The 16,339-nt window shown below is 38.8% G+C and overlaps 1 long non-coding RNA gene and 1 pseudogene across 1 annotated transcript in view; both read right to left on the bottom strand.

The window, feature by feature from the left end:
• The window catches only part of LOC105094203 (uncharacterized), a 69,912-nt gene that overhangs the window by 37,106 nt on the left and 16,467 nt on the right, over positions 1-16,339 (bottom strand). The window lies entirely within an intron of this gene.
• LOC135318465 (SH2B adapter protein 1-like) lies at positions 5,461-13,630 on the bottom strand (annotated as a pseudogene).

Raw genomic sequence — 16,339 nt, 5'->3', positions numbered from 1 at the left:
CCAACACATCACTTCATTTGCTCCTCACACAGCTCTGTGGGGCAGATGTGATGTGTCCAGTGAGGAAACCGAATGCCGAAGAAGCTAGTATCTTGCCTGAACCTGGCGGCCTGGAAGCCGTGATGTTCAGCCTTGAACTTAGCTCTGCTGGGTCAAACTGCCCCGTGACCCGTGCAGGGCCATGGCTGGATGCAGCTGGTTCCTCATTAGCGTGAAGAAGGCTACGCTTGTCTTTATCCCTCTTGTTCTCAGAGCTCCCTTAAAACCCCCCAGAGTAATGTGAGTTCTCAGGAAGGGATATGTATATACAGCAAATGGAACACAAGTTCTGTCTTGGCAGCTGCAAAGGTGTGTACAGCTCAACTAAGAATTGCTCGTCACTAGTCCTTTATCTGATTTTTTCCAAATACTCTTTTCCAAACAATCAAGCAGGGGATGGGAGCAGGAGGGAATGAACATGAAAGAGATGCCAGTAATCACGGTGACGAACAGTCATAGGGGTAAAGTGACAGCTCAAGGCTTTACTGTTGTCATAAAAGTGGTGCAGTTTTAGAGCTTTAAGACGAGCAAATCTCTGGGGTCTCCGTCTTCCGGGGTTCTAATAGCATTAGAAAGGGTGAGTTGGTATAAACAGTAACAAGATTTATGTTAGTGCAAACTGCTGACTATTGACTCTGATCCTGAAGAGAGAAGAAAAGAGAAAGCGAAACTAGACCGGATTCCTGTTATGTCCCTATTTATGGGAAAGTGGGAAACCGGACTGATTCTAGTGGGAAGGCAAGAGACAGATTCTGATGCCATAAGATGATAGTCAATAGAAATTAAATGGAAAAGAGACAATTGGAAAAAAAAAAGCTGTAGCTTGGCTATTTTTCACCGAAGGTTTCTAACCACAGAAAGGGAATGACAGAGCGGGCTGGAAGGGCAACTGTATGCTCAGAGGAACAAAGGTTTTGAAATCCTACTTTGTGGGACAAAACATCTAACAAAAAAGGGCTTCAAGTAGAAGTTAAAACTAAATACTTTCATTCATGACTCATCTTTCAGTTGGTAAAATTTACCTGAAGAAAAAATCCAAGGTTTACCTCTTCCGCTTGGACTTGACTTTTTTATACCACAGTAAGTAAGCTATGAGGGGGTCCTACCTCCCCTAACTTCTTCCATTGTTTGTCAATAAAAGACTGAACCAGACTCTTCTTTTCAGTTTATTATCAGTTAGAAGAGGTACTTTCTTCTCTGCAGAAACTTCCCATTGGCTTTATGGTTATTTTTGAGCTATCACAAATATTTTGGCCTCATAGGTTTATGTTTACAATCTCATTAACTCAGCCAGATATTTTCAGCAACAGAGAAATGCTTCTTATTACAGTCTCTTAGATGGGAAGTCCATCTTCCTAAAAACCATATGATTATAAAAACAAAGATGTAGGAAAGGAATCTTTGGCCACAGGAGGGAACTTAGCCAAAGTACCATTGACAGATCTTAATAAAAGAAAAATCAAGCTTAAAAGAGAGAATTGAATACTTGAGCACAAGACCTGCTCCCATAATCTTGGAATTTTATGGTCTCCCTAAAGGAAAGAGTATGTGGTCTGTTAAATCAGGTCATAAAATATCTCCTTGAGACCTTAAAATGTAATGTGTCAGATGTTCAATCTATTCAGTGTGGGCCAATCGTAGAGCCAAGATGTCAGCTCCCCAATTTCAAGACAGGCCTTCTGGTGTTAAAGCCACAGTCTACAGCCTTCAGAGAAAGGATGGAAACTATAAAGCTGAGGACATTACAAACATTAGGATAGAAATATACTGCTGTATATTTACTAAATATACTTATTAAATATTTTGACTATCATATCTCTACATCTACTTTTCTGTAAAAGACTTGAAGGACACAAATTAACCTCTAAAGTGTCTATCTATGGAGACAGATTGCTAAGAGGCAGCTTTTACTTTCCATTTTGTACATTATTTGTATTTGATTATTTACAATGAGACTTTATTAATTTAGCAATTAATATAAAGTCAACACAGTGTTTTCTCTAAAGTATGTTCAAAGTATAAGATACATTAGAAATATATATCTGGTCGTCTCAGACGAGTTCAGCACACAGTTAAAACCAATTATTCTGGGATGATTTTGAGGCTAAAACAGAAATCATGATATTAGGAGGGTTACTTTTCTATTGACTAGGGCACTTCTGTAAATTCACTAATTCATCCTGATTTTTTTAAATTGCCCTAGAGATGCATTTAGAATCAAATAACCAGCAATATTTTCTGCTTCTGGAGAATAAATGATTACCCCAGGTAAGCAACTGACCCATTGCTAATGGTTCATCCCAACAGAAGAATATTTTAGAGTATCAGTTCTAGGGATATGTGTTGTAAAAAGACGTATTATGATGGTTTGGCATCGGGAGCTCATGCTCATGAAGTAGAAAAACAGCAAGATCTTAGCTTTTGAGCAAGATCTTTGACAAGCCTGTGCTACTTAGAGAGTTGGAATGCTCTGGGCACAGAACTAACTCTCTGTGTCCTAACATGCGCAGCCCCACACTAAACAAAGCATGGGCTTAAAGAGACATGTTTTCCATGAGAACAGAGACTAGGAACCAGACGGCAGTGAAGATTATTTGCAGATATTTTTAAAGTATATAGTAGAAACAAAGGAACCAGTGCTGAGTGGCTCAGGTGAGGAAGAAGGGAAAGGGGAGGGGACAGCACAGGGAAGGGGCATACAGGTCGGATGCTCAGAGTTGTTCTAACCAGTTTCATAAATCAAGTCACTTATGAAAGTATAAGAAGTAGAGGATCAAGTTCACAAAAGCCCAGACATTGCAGATTTGCAGAAGAGACATCCTCTCTAAAGAGACTGAACAAGGAGAAAAAGGGCAAGAAAGAGATACTTCATAAAGCCAGGCCTAAACTAATGCTTTTTGCCCTACACCTTCACATTTACACTTAACCTAAAAAGATTAAAATATCATAATAATTCTGAGATTTCTGGCTCTCAAGATTTCCATTATGACACATCAATAAAGCAAAGCAAGGTGACTGAGAAAGAACGGCCGGCTTTCATTTCCTGCTCATTTGAAGGTCACTTTTGGAGATAAAGATTATATTTTTGCAGAACCAGAGGATACACGAACATTTCTAGAAACTTGTAACATCAGATGTTCTGAACGAGCGAAGGAAAATGAATGATCCTATTAAGATACTTCTGACCATAAATCAGAGGTGTTAAGCTCTGACTGGCTAACTTCAGCTTCCCATTTGACTCATTTGAAAATGGAACTGATGTGAATATAGATTGAGGAAAGATGCTCGGTACCATTAGAGGTGGCTCATAAGCTACTACTCTCGGCTCTTAGATTGAAATACAGTGTGCCTAGCACCTGGAGACAAATATTTGCACCATTTCATTGTTAAGTGACTCTGCACGAGTGTTAGAAAAATGGATGCCGTGCTTGTAATACAAAAGAACTGCTCGTGTTAAAGCTCAGAGGCTCACAGGGGAGCGTGGAGAGCAATTCACTAATGTGGAGCACCTGGGAAGGGTGGTCTCATTCTCAGGCTTACCCCTCTGCCATTTGCAAAAGCATCTATTTCTCCCCTTGCACGGCTGTTACAATCTCCCTCCCCCTAATATTTTTAGTGACATTTTGCTTTGATTTTCTCATGAGCAATCCTTCAGCTGGAGAGATGTGGACCCATCTTCTGCTGTTCCTACTGAGCTCTTACTTTCCAGAGACTCTTACCCAGATAGCATTGTGGCATTCTGCCACTCACTCACACGCAAGTGATACAACCCTTCTGAGCCTCTCTTTTCCCATCTGTAAAAGCCAAATAACTCTTACCCTAGAGGCTTGTTTTGAGGCAAAGAATTGAATTTGTTAACATTTATGAAATACCTAGCACTTGATATGTGGCCAATAAATATTATCTTCCTTCTACTAAAAAGGTGTCATGGAGGTAAAGAGAAATTCCTTGACAATAAAAATCCCCACGGTTAAGTGACGCAAATAACTTTTTTTTCTGAAAACAATTAATGTATTTACCTTTGTTTTCCAGAGCTCCATGCAGTGTCAGGCATACGATAAGATACTCAATAATATTTGCTTCATAAACGCTGCTTTAAATGTCCTCTATAAAATGCAAACAGGTCAGCCATTTCAATGGTTAACCGAGGAGGGAAAAGCCGTCATAATAGTTTAAGAAATGTTATCAGGAGCATCCGAGATTGAGGCAAGTGTTCGTGAGCTCAGTGAGAGCCTCTGACTGCCTCCCTTCTGAACACGGTGTGATGCCACACCACGTGCCACTAATCAACACAACTCACAGAGCGGAACATTAGAAACAGCTGCTTGAGGACTTGGTAAATATTACTTATACTTAAGTGTAAAATAGTGACATATATACTTGTATCTGCAAAGTGTAGAGCAGAGATACCGAGACACAATCTTTAAAAGAATCCAAATTAGTATCTTATATGTTCTAATATAACAAACATAGACATTACAATTAAGGAAGTCACATATGAAGGCAATTATATGGCTAATGATGAAAAAGCACCCTAAGAACTAAATAATGACTCAACCTATAAGTCATAATTTTATCATCTAAGCAGCCTCTTAAACTTTGAGAAATAGAACTAAATATTTTTCATACTTAGAGTTTAAATGATAAATTATAGTCCTTTAATGCCAACACATTTTAAAGAAAGAAGAAAACTTATGGGAATACAATTCTATAGTTTTTTTATAGAGAATTTTTTGGGACAAGTCTATGAAATTCTAAAAGAAATACTTCAAATTAAGCAAGACGTCACTGAAAACCCACAGTGCATCTGAACTCAGTTGTTTTTTGTTTTTGTTTTTTTTGAGTAAATAAACGATCAAAACACAGTGTTATAGAATCTACTGTTTCTATCTACTTCCTGGAGAGGATACTTTAACTTTGTTTTGACATGTTTTTGGTGCTTCTAGAGATGACTTTTGCACCTAAGTACAAATATTGTAGTTTGTAAGGCTTTGGAAGTTATTTGTTTCTTCATTCAGTGACAAGCCAAGATTTCTTTTTCTGTTTTTTTTTCCCCCTTCCCTCAGATAAATCCTTTTATTTATTTATGCTTCTCCATTTTGTTTGAAACAGCCGCTGCCACCATCACCTTAATATAACTGACAGCCCTTCCCCCTCACCCTTCCTTGAGCTGGGAGGTGGACAATGGGGAAATGGCCCCCAGGGTGGGGCTGACCATAAGAGCCCCTGGGGGAGTAATGGAGCCTGAATCCCCTGCCCAGGGGACGGGTCACCTGCAGTGTATGAACGGGGGGGTAGTTAACAGATCTCTTGAACATTTTTTGTACCAACATATATATGCCCTTGGCCGTCAAGGGTCAGGAAGCATGTGGGGATGGGATTCTCAACAGCTCCTCTATGTCCCTGCCCAGCTCCGGTCTCATGAACTGAAGGCTGGAGAGCAAGAGGAGTGGAGAGGGTCGGGTGGCATGTCTCACACGCAGTACTGATTATTAATGGCTCTGGGATGGCCCCCTTCTTCTTCATTGCCCCCTAGTGGTAACTGCTGGAGCTGCACCATCAGGGTCACCCTCGGGGCCCCACCAGATCCAGGGCCTCCCTGGGCCTCCGTACCGGGTACTGTGGCCTCTTCCAATTCAGCCACGGGGGGACCAGCTCTTCCTGGGCCCCTCCACTGCCCACTTTCTCTTTCTTTTACTTCTCTTTGGCTGCTGCAGCTGTTGCCACTTCCGGCGCCCCCAATGCTTCTTCTAACCCAGGATATGGGGGGATCGGTCCATGAAGGGAGTTCAGGGGGCTGCCGTGGGTCACGGGAGATGCTGGGTTACACAGTCACTCGCTCCGAAGGGCATGACGGTGGAGGAGGCATCGGGATAGCATCGATCTCCCTCACACACCCCTGCATGGCTCCTGGCCCTGTTGTCGCTGGGAGGACAACGCACAGCTGACAAGGACAACATCGCTGGAGTCTCCAGACTCCAGAGGGATGGGGTGTATCAGGAAATGCTCGAACATATCGAAAATAGACTGGAACCACAGTTGCTGAACCCATTCCTCATTCAGCGACAGACTCAGGTGCTTGGCTTTGCTCTCGAAGTTGAAAGTGAGGACGTATTCGCCCCACGTTGTCTCACTCAACAAAACACACGGGGCTGCTACCTCCGGCCAGCACTAGGTGGGCGGCCTTGAGTCAAAAGAGCATCCCGTGGAACCAGGGATACCCTGAGAGGGGCTGGTCCCCCTCATCTCCCTCTTGCTCCCCCTGGAACAGTAATGATGCTGCAGCTGTTTCTGAAGTGTCTAGGGGTGGGTAGGGGGCCAAGAAGGGATGAGTTGTCCCTGCTGGGGGGTCCCTCTTCAATGGGGACACAGGGGGGCCACTCTGGGGGAAGAAATTCCACTGAGTCAAAATGGGAGGTGGCAATGGAGGCGGAACTGGGGGAGAGAGATGCCGACGGGTTCTTTGAAGCCCCCATATGCCCCCTGTGACAGGCGATCTTTGCTCTCTCACTGGAGTCCAGCAGCAGCCCCTGGCTGGGCAGACACTCTTGAGTGATTCAGGCAGGGCAGCTCCTGGCTGTCTATATTCTCCCTTGTCAGCACTGGGTACAATGAGAGGATAGAACAGGGGGCCTGACCTCACTTGGTGGCTCAGGGAAGACTTCTCTGAGGAAAACAGCTGGATTCAAATATGTATGAAGATTACTGGTCAGTCATTCATGATGGAAAAAGCTAGACATGCATGCCAGTTTGCCAACCTTGTTTGAAAAACTGGGAAGAATCATTTTGTTTTGCAGTAAGTAGAAAGAAGGCCAGTGTTGCTAGAGAATGAAGGAGTGGGTCCCAGCCCTGACCAGCAAGCCTGACTTGGGGAGCTTTAAAAAATACCAGGGCCTGGGCCCCACCCCACAGATTTAGATATAATCATTCTGGGATGAGATTAGCCTATGGTATATATATATTTTAAGTTCCCCAGGTAATTCTAATGCATAGTCAAGATTTAGAACTCCTGCCTTAGAGTTAGAGGGAGTGAGGCTGGAGAAAAATCTTGGGGTTATACCACATAGTGCCTTGCATGCCTTGTTAAGGTTCTTGGTCTTTATACTCAGAGCAATAGGAAGCTTTGAAAGATCATGTGGAAAGTAGATATACAAATGTAATGATGTCTGACACAACCGATGGCTGCAATAATAGTAAACTATTAGCTTTAGCAATCTGGCTATGCTCTTTCATTCATTCAGTCATTTGTTTTTCCCTGTGGAAAAACAGCTTATTGAGATATTAATTTGTGCTTTTCCCTCTTACATTTATTTCTCTTTCACCATTTCCATCATGTAATTTTCCTTGCCTCAGGGAAGAATTTGAAGCAAAAATTCTTACTGTGTTTTGCAAAAGTTTCCTATCATTGAAGAAATTATTTTAGGCATCCTGGTGTAGATGGGAAGAGATGGCAGTGCCTGCAAAGATCTGTGTTGAATGGGTCCAGGGGCTGTAGAAGACCTCATATGAGACTGGAGTGGGGACATGAGTAGCAAACTCATTTCAAGGGATGGTAAAGAGCTGATGAGCATACCCTTCCCCCCATCCAACTGTCAATGTTGTTTATGTTTCTTTTCCCCCCATCCATGCAGGGTTTGGGCTTAAGGTTGAGTTTACTGTGATTTAAAGAAAATGAAGATGTGTGAGATATTTAAGATACTAAAGTTTTGGTTGCAGATTCACAATCTTTATATTACATTGGACCATATCCAGTGAGCACATGTGTATGACAGTCATCATGATAGAGGCTATGAACAGAGTACTGTGCAAACTAGGTCCTAGCTAGAGCTTACAGCTCAGTGAGGAAGACAGACAATAAATAAAATTATTCTGTAACAAAGAAAGAAGAAATGTGCAGGGATGGTGAATATGCAGAGATAGCCACACCAAGATGACATTTAAGCTGATAGCTGAAGGAACCAGAAGTGTCCAGGAAAGAGGGAGGCTGAGGAAACCTGAGTCGAAAATATATGGCCAGCTGGGCTGGCTGTGTTTTAACAAGCAAAGAGGAGAAGAGTAAGAGGTGTGGTTTTAAAATTAAGAGTGGGATCATGGAGGACCTGAGGTAGGAAATCTGAATTGTATTAAGTGTCATGGGAAGCCACTAAAAAGTTTTAATCAACGGACTAACATGATATAATTTTTAAATTAATTATTAAATATTTCTAATATACACAGGGACAAAGAATAAGCTAATTCTATCTTATCTACCACTTTTTAAAAAATAAATGTTAAAAGTATCTTTTTCAAGGTCTAAACTACAGATATATTTGAATCTCCTATTCCTTCCCCTCTTTTCCCAGAGGAAACCAGTAAGCTGAAGATTTTAAGACTTTTATTATAAATGTTATCAATAAAAATGTTTATAATAGTTGTGTGTTTTTGAATTTCACATTGATAGAATAATATCTGTGAATTGTTCACTTTGCTTTTTTGATTCATATTCGGTTTGGCAAGAATAAAAAGAAGACTCAAATTACTAAATACAAGAATGAAAGAGGATATATCACTATCAAGCTGATAAAAATAGAAAGAATTATAAGGGAATAATATGAACAATTGTATGCTAACAATTTATGTAATCTAGATGAAGTAGACAAATTCCTAAAAAGATACAAACTACCAAAACTGACTCAAGAAGAAACAGAAAATCTCAAAAGAACTATAGCAAGTAAAGAGATTAAGTTAACAACAGAAAAACTTCCTACAAAGAAAATTCAGATAGTTTCACTGTGAATTCCACCAAACATATACAGAAGAATTAAGACCAGCCCTTCACAAACTCTTCCAAAAAATTAAATAGGAGGGAATGCTTCCCAACTCATTCTATGAGACCAACATTATCCTGATACCAAAACTATGCAAAGACATTGCAAGAAATGAAAACTGTAAATCAATATTCTTTATGAATATAGATGCAAAAATCCTCAGCAAAGTATGAGCAAACTGAACACAGCAGCATACAAAATGATTATACACCATGATCAAGTGGGATTTATCCCAGAAATGCAAGGTTGATTTAACATATAAAACTCAATCAATAAAATATTAATAGAATCAAAGGCAAAAACCATATGATAATCTCAATGTATTCAGAATAGGCTTTGACAAAATCCAACTTCCTTTCATGATAAAAGCATTCAACAGACTAAGGCTAGAAGGGAACTTCCTCAACCTGACAAAGGCTGTCTATTAAAAAATCCACAGACAATATCATACTTAATGGTGAAAGATTGAATGCTTTCTCCCAAGATCAGAAACAAGGCAAGGATGTCTGCTCTTGTCACTTCTATTCGACATTTTCCTGGAGGTTATAGTCAGGAAAACTAGTCAAGGAAGACAGAAAGACAGGAAGGAAGGAAAGAAGGAGGGAACGAAGGCAGGAAATAAGGAAGGTGGGAAGGAAAGAAGGTGAAAGGGGAAAGGAAGAAGTGAAACAATCTTTATTCAGAGATGACATGATCTTGTATATAGAAGATCCTAAAGAATCCATAAACACACAAAAAAACTATTAGAACTAAGAAAAGAATTCAGTAAAGTTCCAGAATGTGAGATCAATATATAAAAATCAATATTTCTATATATATAGGCTATAAAATTTTTTAAACTAAATTAAAAAAATATTTCAATTGACATCAAAAAAAATTTAACAAAAAAGTGCAAGATGTATACACTGAAAATTATGAAATGTTGAAAGAAATTAAAAACCTAAATAAATGGAAAGATACCCACATGCACAGAATGGAAGACTTAATACTCTTAGTTAGCAATATTTCCCAAATTCATCCACAGATTCAATGTAATCTCTGTCAAAATTCCAGCTGCCTTTATTATTTCTTTGAGATATTTAAAATGATATTAAAATTTGTATGAAATGCAAGAGACCAATAGCCAAAAACAATCTTTAAAAAGAAGTAAAACATTGAAAGTCTCACAGTGATTCCAAACCTTACTACAAAACTACCATAATCAAAACAGTATAACACTGGCATAAAGACAGATACATAGATCAATGGAATAGAGTTGAGAGTACAGAAACAAACTCTTATGTTTACATTTAATTGATTTGTGACAAAGGTATTGAGACAATTTAGTGGGGAAAGAATAGTCTTTTCCACAAGAAATGGAATAGTGCCAAAGAGGTCCAAACCAAGGTGAACAGTAAATAATGGCAAAAAATTAAAGATAAGGAAAGAATATTAAAAGCAGCAAGGAAAAAATAAATAGTTACATACAAGGGAACCCCCATAAAATTCTCAGCAGACTTTTCAGCGGAAACTCTGGAGGCCAGAAGGGAGTGGTACGATACAATTAAAGAGATGAAAAGAAAAACCTGCAACCAAGAACACTCTACCTAGTAAGACTAAAATTCAGAATTGAAGGAGAGATCAAGAGTTTTACAGACAAGCAGGAGCTAAACTAATTCAACACCATGAAACAAGCTTTACAAGAAATGTTAAAGGGACTTCTCTATGTGGGAATGAAAAGGCCACAACTAGAAACATGAAATTCACAAAAGGTTTCTTTAAAAGTTAAGCATTCACTGTGGGGGAGGGTATAGCACAGTGGTAGAGTGCAGTGCTTAGCATGCACGAGGTCCTGGGTTTCATTCCCAGTACCTCCATTAAAATAAATAAATAAACCTAATTACCTCCCCCTCTAAAATTTTTTCTATAAAGTTAAGCATTTCATTTATAACCCAGAAATCTCTCTCCTAGGTATTTGCCCAAGAGAAATGAAAGCATCTTCACAGGAAAATTTACACAAGTGTTCATAGCAGTTGTCTTCAAAATAGCCAAAATCTAAGTAAACCAAATATCTCAATGGGAGAAAGAATAAACAAATTGTAATAAATCCATATAATAGAATACTCCTCAGCAATAAAAAGCAATAAAATTCTCTCACACGAGCAACATGGACAGGTATCAAAAACATTACGCTGAGTGAAAAAAGCCAGATCCAAAAGTATACTTATTATGTGATTCTATTTTTATGAAACTGTAGAACAGGCACAACTTATCGATAGTGACAGGTCAGTGGTTGCCTAGGACAGGGAAGTAGGGGACACAAAGGTCACTCTCTTTGACATATTCTATATCTTAATTGTAATAGGGGTTGCAAGGATACATACATTTTTCAAAATTCTTTGAAATATAAACTTAAAATGGATTATTTTGTTATAAGTACCTGATACCTTAATAAAACTGATTATTGAAAAAGATTTTCATCCCAGTGGGATTTTTTTTTAACATTATTGAAGCTGAAAGACTGAAAAAAAAATCTTGAAAAAAATTTCACTACAAAAAAGGAAGTTTTGCTAGAGAAATAATGGTATAGTTTCATGTTGAAGAGTTATACATTTATCATACAAAACATGAAGAATATTTAATGACATGTGAAAATAATCAAAGTGGATTTTTAAGGGGAAAAAGAATCACATAACTACATGTGCATTGTACCTCTCTAAAAATTTCAAATCAGCATTTACAGCTTGAAATTTAATTTCTTTTGTACTTGCCTGCTCCCTTATCATTTTTTAACTCTTAGAAAAATGCTTATTTAACTGTGCAGACTTTTTGCAAATTATTGTGTTGCCCAAGGATACATTTTTTGTCCCTGGCTTTCTATTCATAATCGCAAAGAAGGAAGAACATAAGTACATAATCTGTTTCCCCAAGAACTGGGATTTTATCTAGCCACGTGGAAAAATATATTTTGCAGGGTGTTTTGTTTGTTTGTTTGTTTGTTTGTTTAACAGGATTGACCCAAAACAGGCACACTGAGAATATTTCGTATTAAAAACTTGGTATAAATAATAATGTATTTAAAAACACATTTTGCACATCTTGGAAAATTTTTAATTGTCTTTTTGTAATATTTTAATTGTCTTTGTGGTTATTTGTGTGTCAGAGGAGCATTTCACATTCTAAAAGTTACCCTAGTTCTCTTCAACTGAGGGACAGAATCAGAAATTGAGTCCTTGGGCAAAGCCTGGGAGGGAAGTGGAATACCAGCCCTGTTTGGGTTTCAGACTTAAAAGTACAATGGTCTAGTATAATTCAGTGAATGAACACTCCTACTAATAAAATATTTTTAGATTTATTTTACTTTGCTCAAAACACCTTCAGTGGCTCCCAGATGCCAATTAAATAAAGTCTTCTTTCTGAGTATGGAATTCAAGTCCTTCCGTGATCCACCATTGGTTCCACAACTTACCGCCCATAACTTTGGGAAAGGTAATTTTTCTGTCTGAACTTCTCATTTCTTAGTTTCAAAAAACACACAAGGAGAGTAGTGTCTTGCTCACAGATTTGCTGTGGGCAATAAATGAAACAAATTCTTGAGTACACTACATGCGTGGCATATAGTGAACAGTTGGTAGTGGGAGGTAATCATTTCACGTGTTACTGTTATTTGATTTGTTGGTTGTTTGTTTATTCCTCTACTGGGTTGTAACTTAAAAGGATCACTGTTGTTTTTATTTTTATTTTTCTCTTGTCTACACAATGGACATTTATTGAGGGCCAACCACCACCAGCATTGTGCTAGGTGTTAAGGCTACAATGGCAAAGAAAATGAATGTGGCATCAGCCCTCAAGTAGCTTTTAGTCCCATAGGGAAGAGAGTCAATATAAGAAAATAAATTCAAGGAGAAATAGCTAATGGGGGATATTAGCATGAGGTAGGGAGAGACCCAATGTTGGTAGCTGTTGTCAGAGAAGGCCTGAGAAAGGAGCTGGACTTTTTCTTTTTTTTTTAATGAAAGGTAACTGTTTATTACTGGAGAAAAGAAAAATGTATACAAGAAATTTTAGATTCTTTCACCTCATGCACTGCTTTTGTAATAAATTTCCAAATATGAAAATATCAGTTAGGAAGATATTTACAAGGATAAATTTTTCTCAACATGTGACCATTTACTGTGTAGTGGACATTTTTTTTCACAGAAATAATATACTTAAACTAAATATAATCTTATGGTTTACAAGAAGCTTAGGACATTGTATTAACAAAGAAAGATATTATATTTTACTGCAAAAAATTACAAAAGTGATACAATTTTGGTGGCTCTTAAGTGGTTAATTACTTGATGCAAAGAGCCAAAGAAAAGGGCATGCTGGTGAAGAGAATTGTGCGGGCAACAGGCTGGATTTAATGTAGTGCAGCATGTGAATGAGCAGAGGGCCTGGAAATGAATGAGGGAAGGAGAGGCAGTCCTGAGACCTGCCTAGATAAGTCTGAAGGGGCCAGGTCTTGGAGGCTTAGCAAGGAGTTTGGGTAGCACCCTATGTGCTGTGGGAAACCACAGAAGGATGCTGAGTAGAGTGGTAGCATACAACCACATTGCAAAAAGACTATCCTGCAGGATGCTGAGGGTGGAATGCATGGGGCCTGGGAGGCGGGACGGCGGAGGAGGGGACGAGAGTGGAAGAGGATGTCTAGCATCCACTCCTACCTGCCTCTCAGTCCTCCGCTGGGATCCTTTCACATGTTTCCTGGTCTTCAGCCACTTCTTTCTTCCTCTCCATGTGATAAGCTGGTTGCTCCCCATGGGCCTTTGCACCATTTATTTTCTCTGCCTGGAATGCTCCTCACCCAGATCACTGTCTGAATGGCTCATTCTTGTACTTCAGGTCACAAAAGTATGGTCACCTTCTCAGAGAGGCTTTTCTTACCTCTTGCTAGATGCAAACCTCATGCTTTCTTTGGGTCAATGCTGAATTGGTAAGTGTCAAATTCAGTATTTAGTTTATTATAAAAAGGATGCCAGGTTTAAACATAAATCTAATATTTGAATAAATAAATGTAATTATTTCTACAATTTTATCATGGAAGATTGTAGTTGTTGATTTTCGAAGTTTGAAACCAAGCTGAGTCGAGAAACCACTAAACAGCACTGGCAACCACTACACCGCTCCCGTAGTCACTATGATGCTGCTTCCTACTAACTTCACTAGAGGAGCAAGACAGTTTGGGGTTTCCTGATTTTTCTCTAGCAGCCTCTTCTCGTCTTCATGCTCTTTATAGTCTGAGTATGAACAGACTAAAAGGTGGTTTATCATGGGTGTTGTAAAGCATGTGTTTCAAAGCTTCGCCTCATTAGGAAATTTTGAGGTGTAAAATTTGGCATTCTGCTTTTAATGCATCTTAACAAGATGCAAAAAGTTCCCAGAGGATATTTTCTTAAAATTATAGCCTAAATGGAGTTTGATAACTGAATCTATATATACAGGATAAAGGGCTTTTTTGTTTGTTCATCTGCCAATGTATTAACTTGTTTAGTTAACTGGTTAAAAGTTCTTCACAATTGCATTCATACATAAATAAAATTAACAGCTTTTGCAATCATCATACAGCATAGTAGTTAATCAAGGAAAATAAATATATATTTTTATTTTAACTGAGTGTTTTTAGATTTTAAAGCATAAAGTAGATTTTTATTCCAGATATATCTAGAATGCTTACCTACAATTGAAAACGAATACCCAGATTTTAACAGTAAGCTTAATAATATATTTTGTTTGTATCACTGATGTTGTTACTTTCATTAGTAACATGGAAATCCACATGAGTACTCAATCATTGATTATTGACAGGTTTAGGGATGCCAAAAATGACTTTGAAGTAGGCATTCAGCTATTTGGCCTTCCACAGTCTGAGGTCAAAGACAAATAGCAGATTTTATCTGAATATGAAAACCCAAAAATTGAAGGCACCTATCTGTACTTACCACCATTGCCTCCAAAAGAGAAGCCTGTCTTATTATCACTAGGATACTAATCACTAACTGGCTTTTCCTTCTTTAAAAAAATTTTTCTTATTCCTTCTTTAGAATGCTGCTCCGTAGGAGTAGGGATTCTGTTTGTCTTGTTCAATACTGTGTCCCAGAAAAGTGCCTGGCGCACGGTGGGAGTCCAGTGAATGTTTGCTGAGTGGATGGGCAGATGGATGGATGGCTAAATACCACAGTAGAATAGGCAAGAGATGATGGTGGCCTGAACTCTTGCAGAAGAGATGAGAAAAGGAATAGATGGTTTTGCCTACAGAAACCCAGCACTAGCTAAAAGATTGAAAGTAGGAGATGAGAGTGAGTTATTAAGCAGAGCTGATCTCCTGGGTTCTGGATTAAGAAATTTTGTATCTTCACTTGTTTGTTATATTAGTGAATTGACTTGAGCTTGGACTTTTATAGATTCAATCAGTGGTAATGAAATCGAGAAGTACTTATGTGTTTTCCAGACACGATTTTCCCAAACCCGTGCCCATCACTGACAGGATGCTCACATCTCCTCTCAGTGGCTGCACTGAGATGGGGGCTGCTGAGTGGCAACGTGTTGAAACTTACTGGATGGGAGAGAGACACAGAAAAGTATGATTACTACTGCTATCATTTGACTTGTGGTTTCAACCAGGTTGCTACAAAGGTAAGTGGTTTGCAGTTCCTCATCTTCTTCCCTAGAGATAAATGAAGAACACTAATTCAGAAGAATATGGCAAAATTTCAAAATAATTATTGGAACAATATCTGAGCCATGAAAAATTCAGCTTCCAAAAGAGGATCAAAAAAGAGCATACGGCACTAATTGTCATAGAGTCCTTGTTACATTTTATAGATTTTCATTTTTTAAAGCAATGATTCATTTAAGAGGAAAAAGTTGAACAGCAATTCCAGCGAAAAGTTAAATTAATACAGATATTAGCCCAGACTCTACGTGGGTGATGTTGGCAGGCTCCACGAAGCTTTTGTTCCCGTGGTCACTGCACATGAAAAGACAACCTCTCGATTTCTTTGCTACTAGAGTCATTTACTCGAATGTGAGTCCTGATGTGTTCTTGCCCCTGGAATTCATTACGTGGGCTTCGTGGGCTTGCTGGCCCTCCAATTAGCCAGCGTTCCTGCCTGATTTCTTAAGAAAGGGACAAAGCTATTTGAATGCAGCAGTATCCTGCGCAATATGGAGTCTATCATTTTCCCCCCCTCAATGATGTTACAAATAATGATGTGCAGAGCCGAGGGAAGATGAGCATCTCAGCGTCTGGCCACCAATCATCTCTTATTGTTTTCAAAGAATGGGCAAGTGTTCTTCTACACTTTGGGTCAAAATCATTTTTTAAAAATTGGCTAGAGTCATATGCATGCATACGTAGAAAAGTTTCATTTTTAGAATCAACAAAATCATAGTATCCTCTCCTAACTGACCTCACTGCATCAAATTGCCATCACCTGCCTGTAATGAGTCTGAAAGGCTGTGAGTCTGAT

The sequence above is a fragment of the Camelus dromedarius genome, chromosome 5, assembly GCF_036321535.1.
Source record: "Camelus dromedarius isolate mCamDro1 chromosome 5, mCamDro1.pat, whole genome shotgun sequence".
NCBI classification, from domain to species: Eukaryota; Metazoa; Chordata; class Mammalia; order Artiodactyla; family Camelidae; genus Camelus; species Camelus dromedarius.
This window is presented reverse-complemented; position numbering and strand designations above follow the sequence as displayed.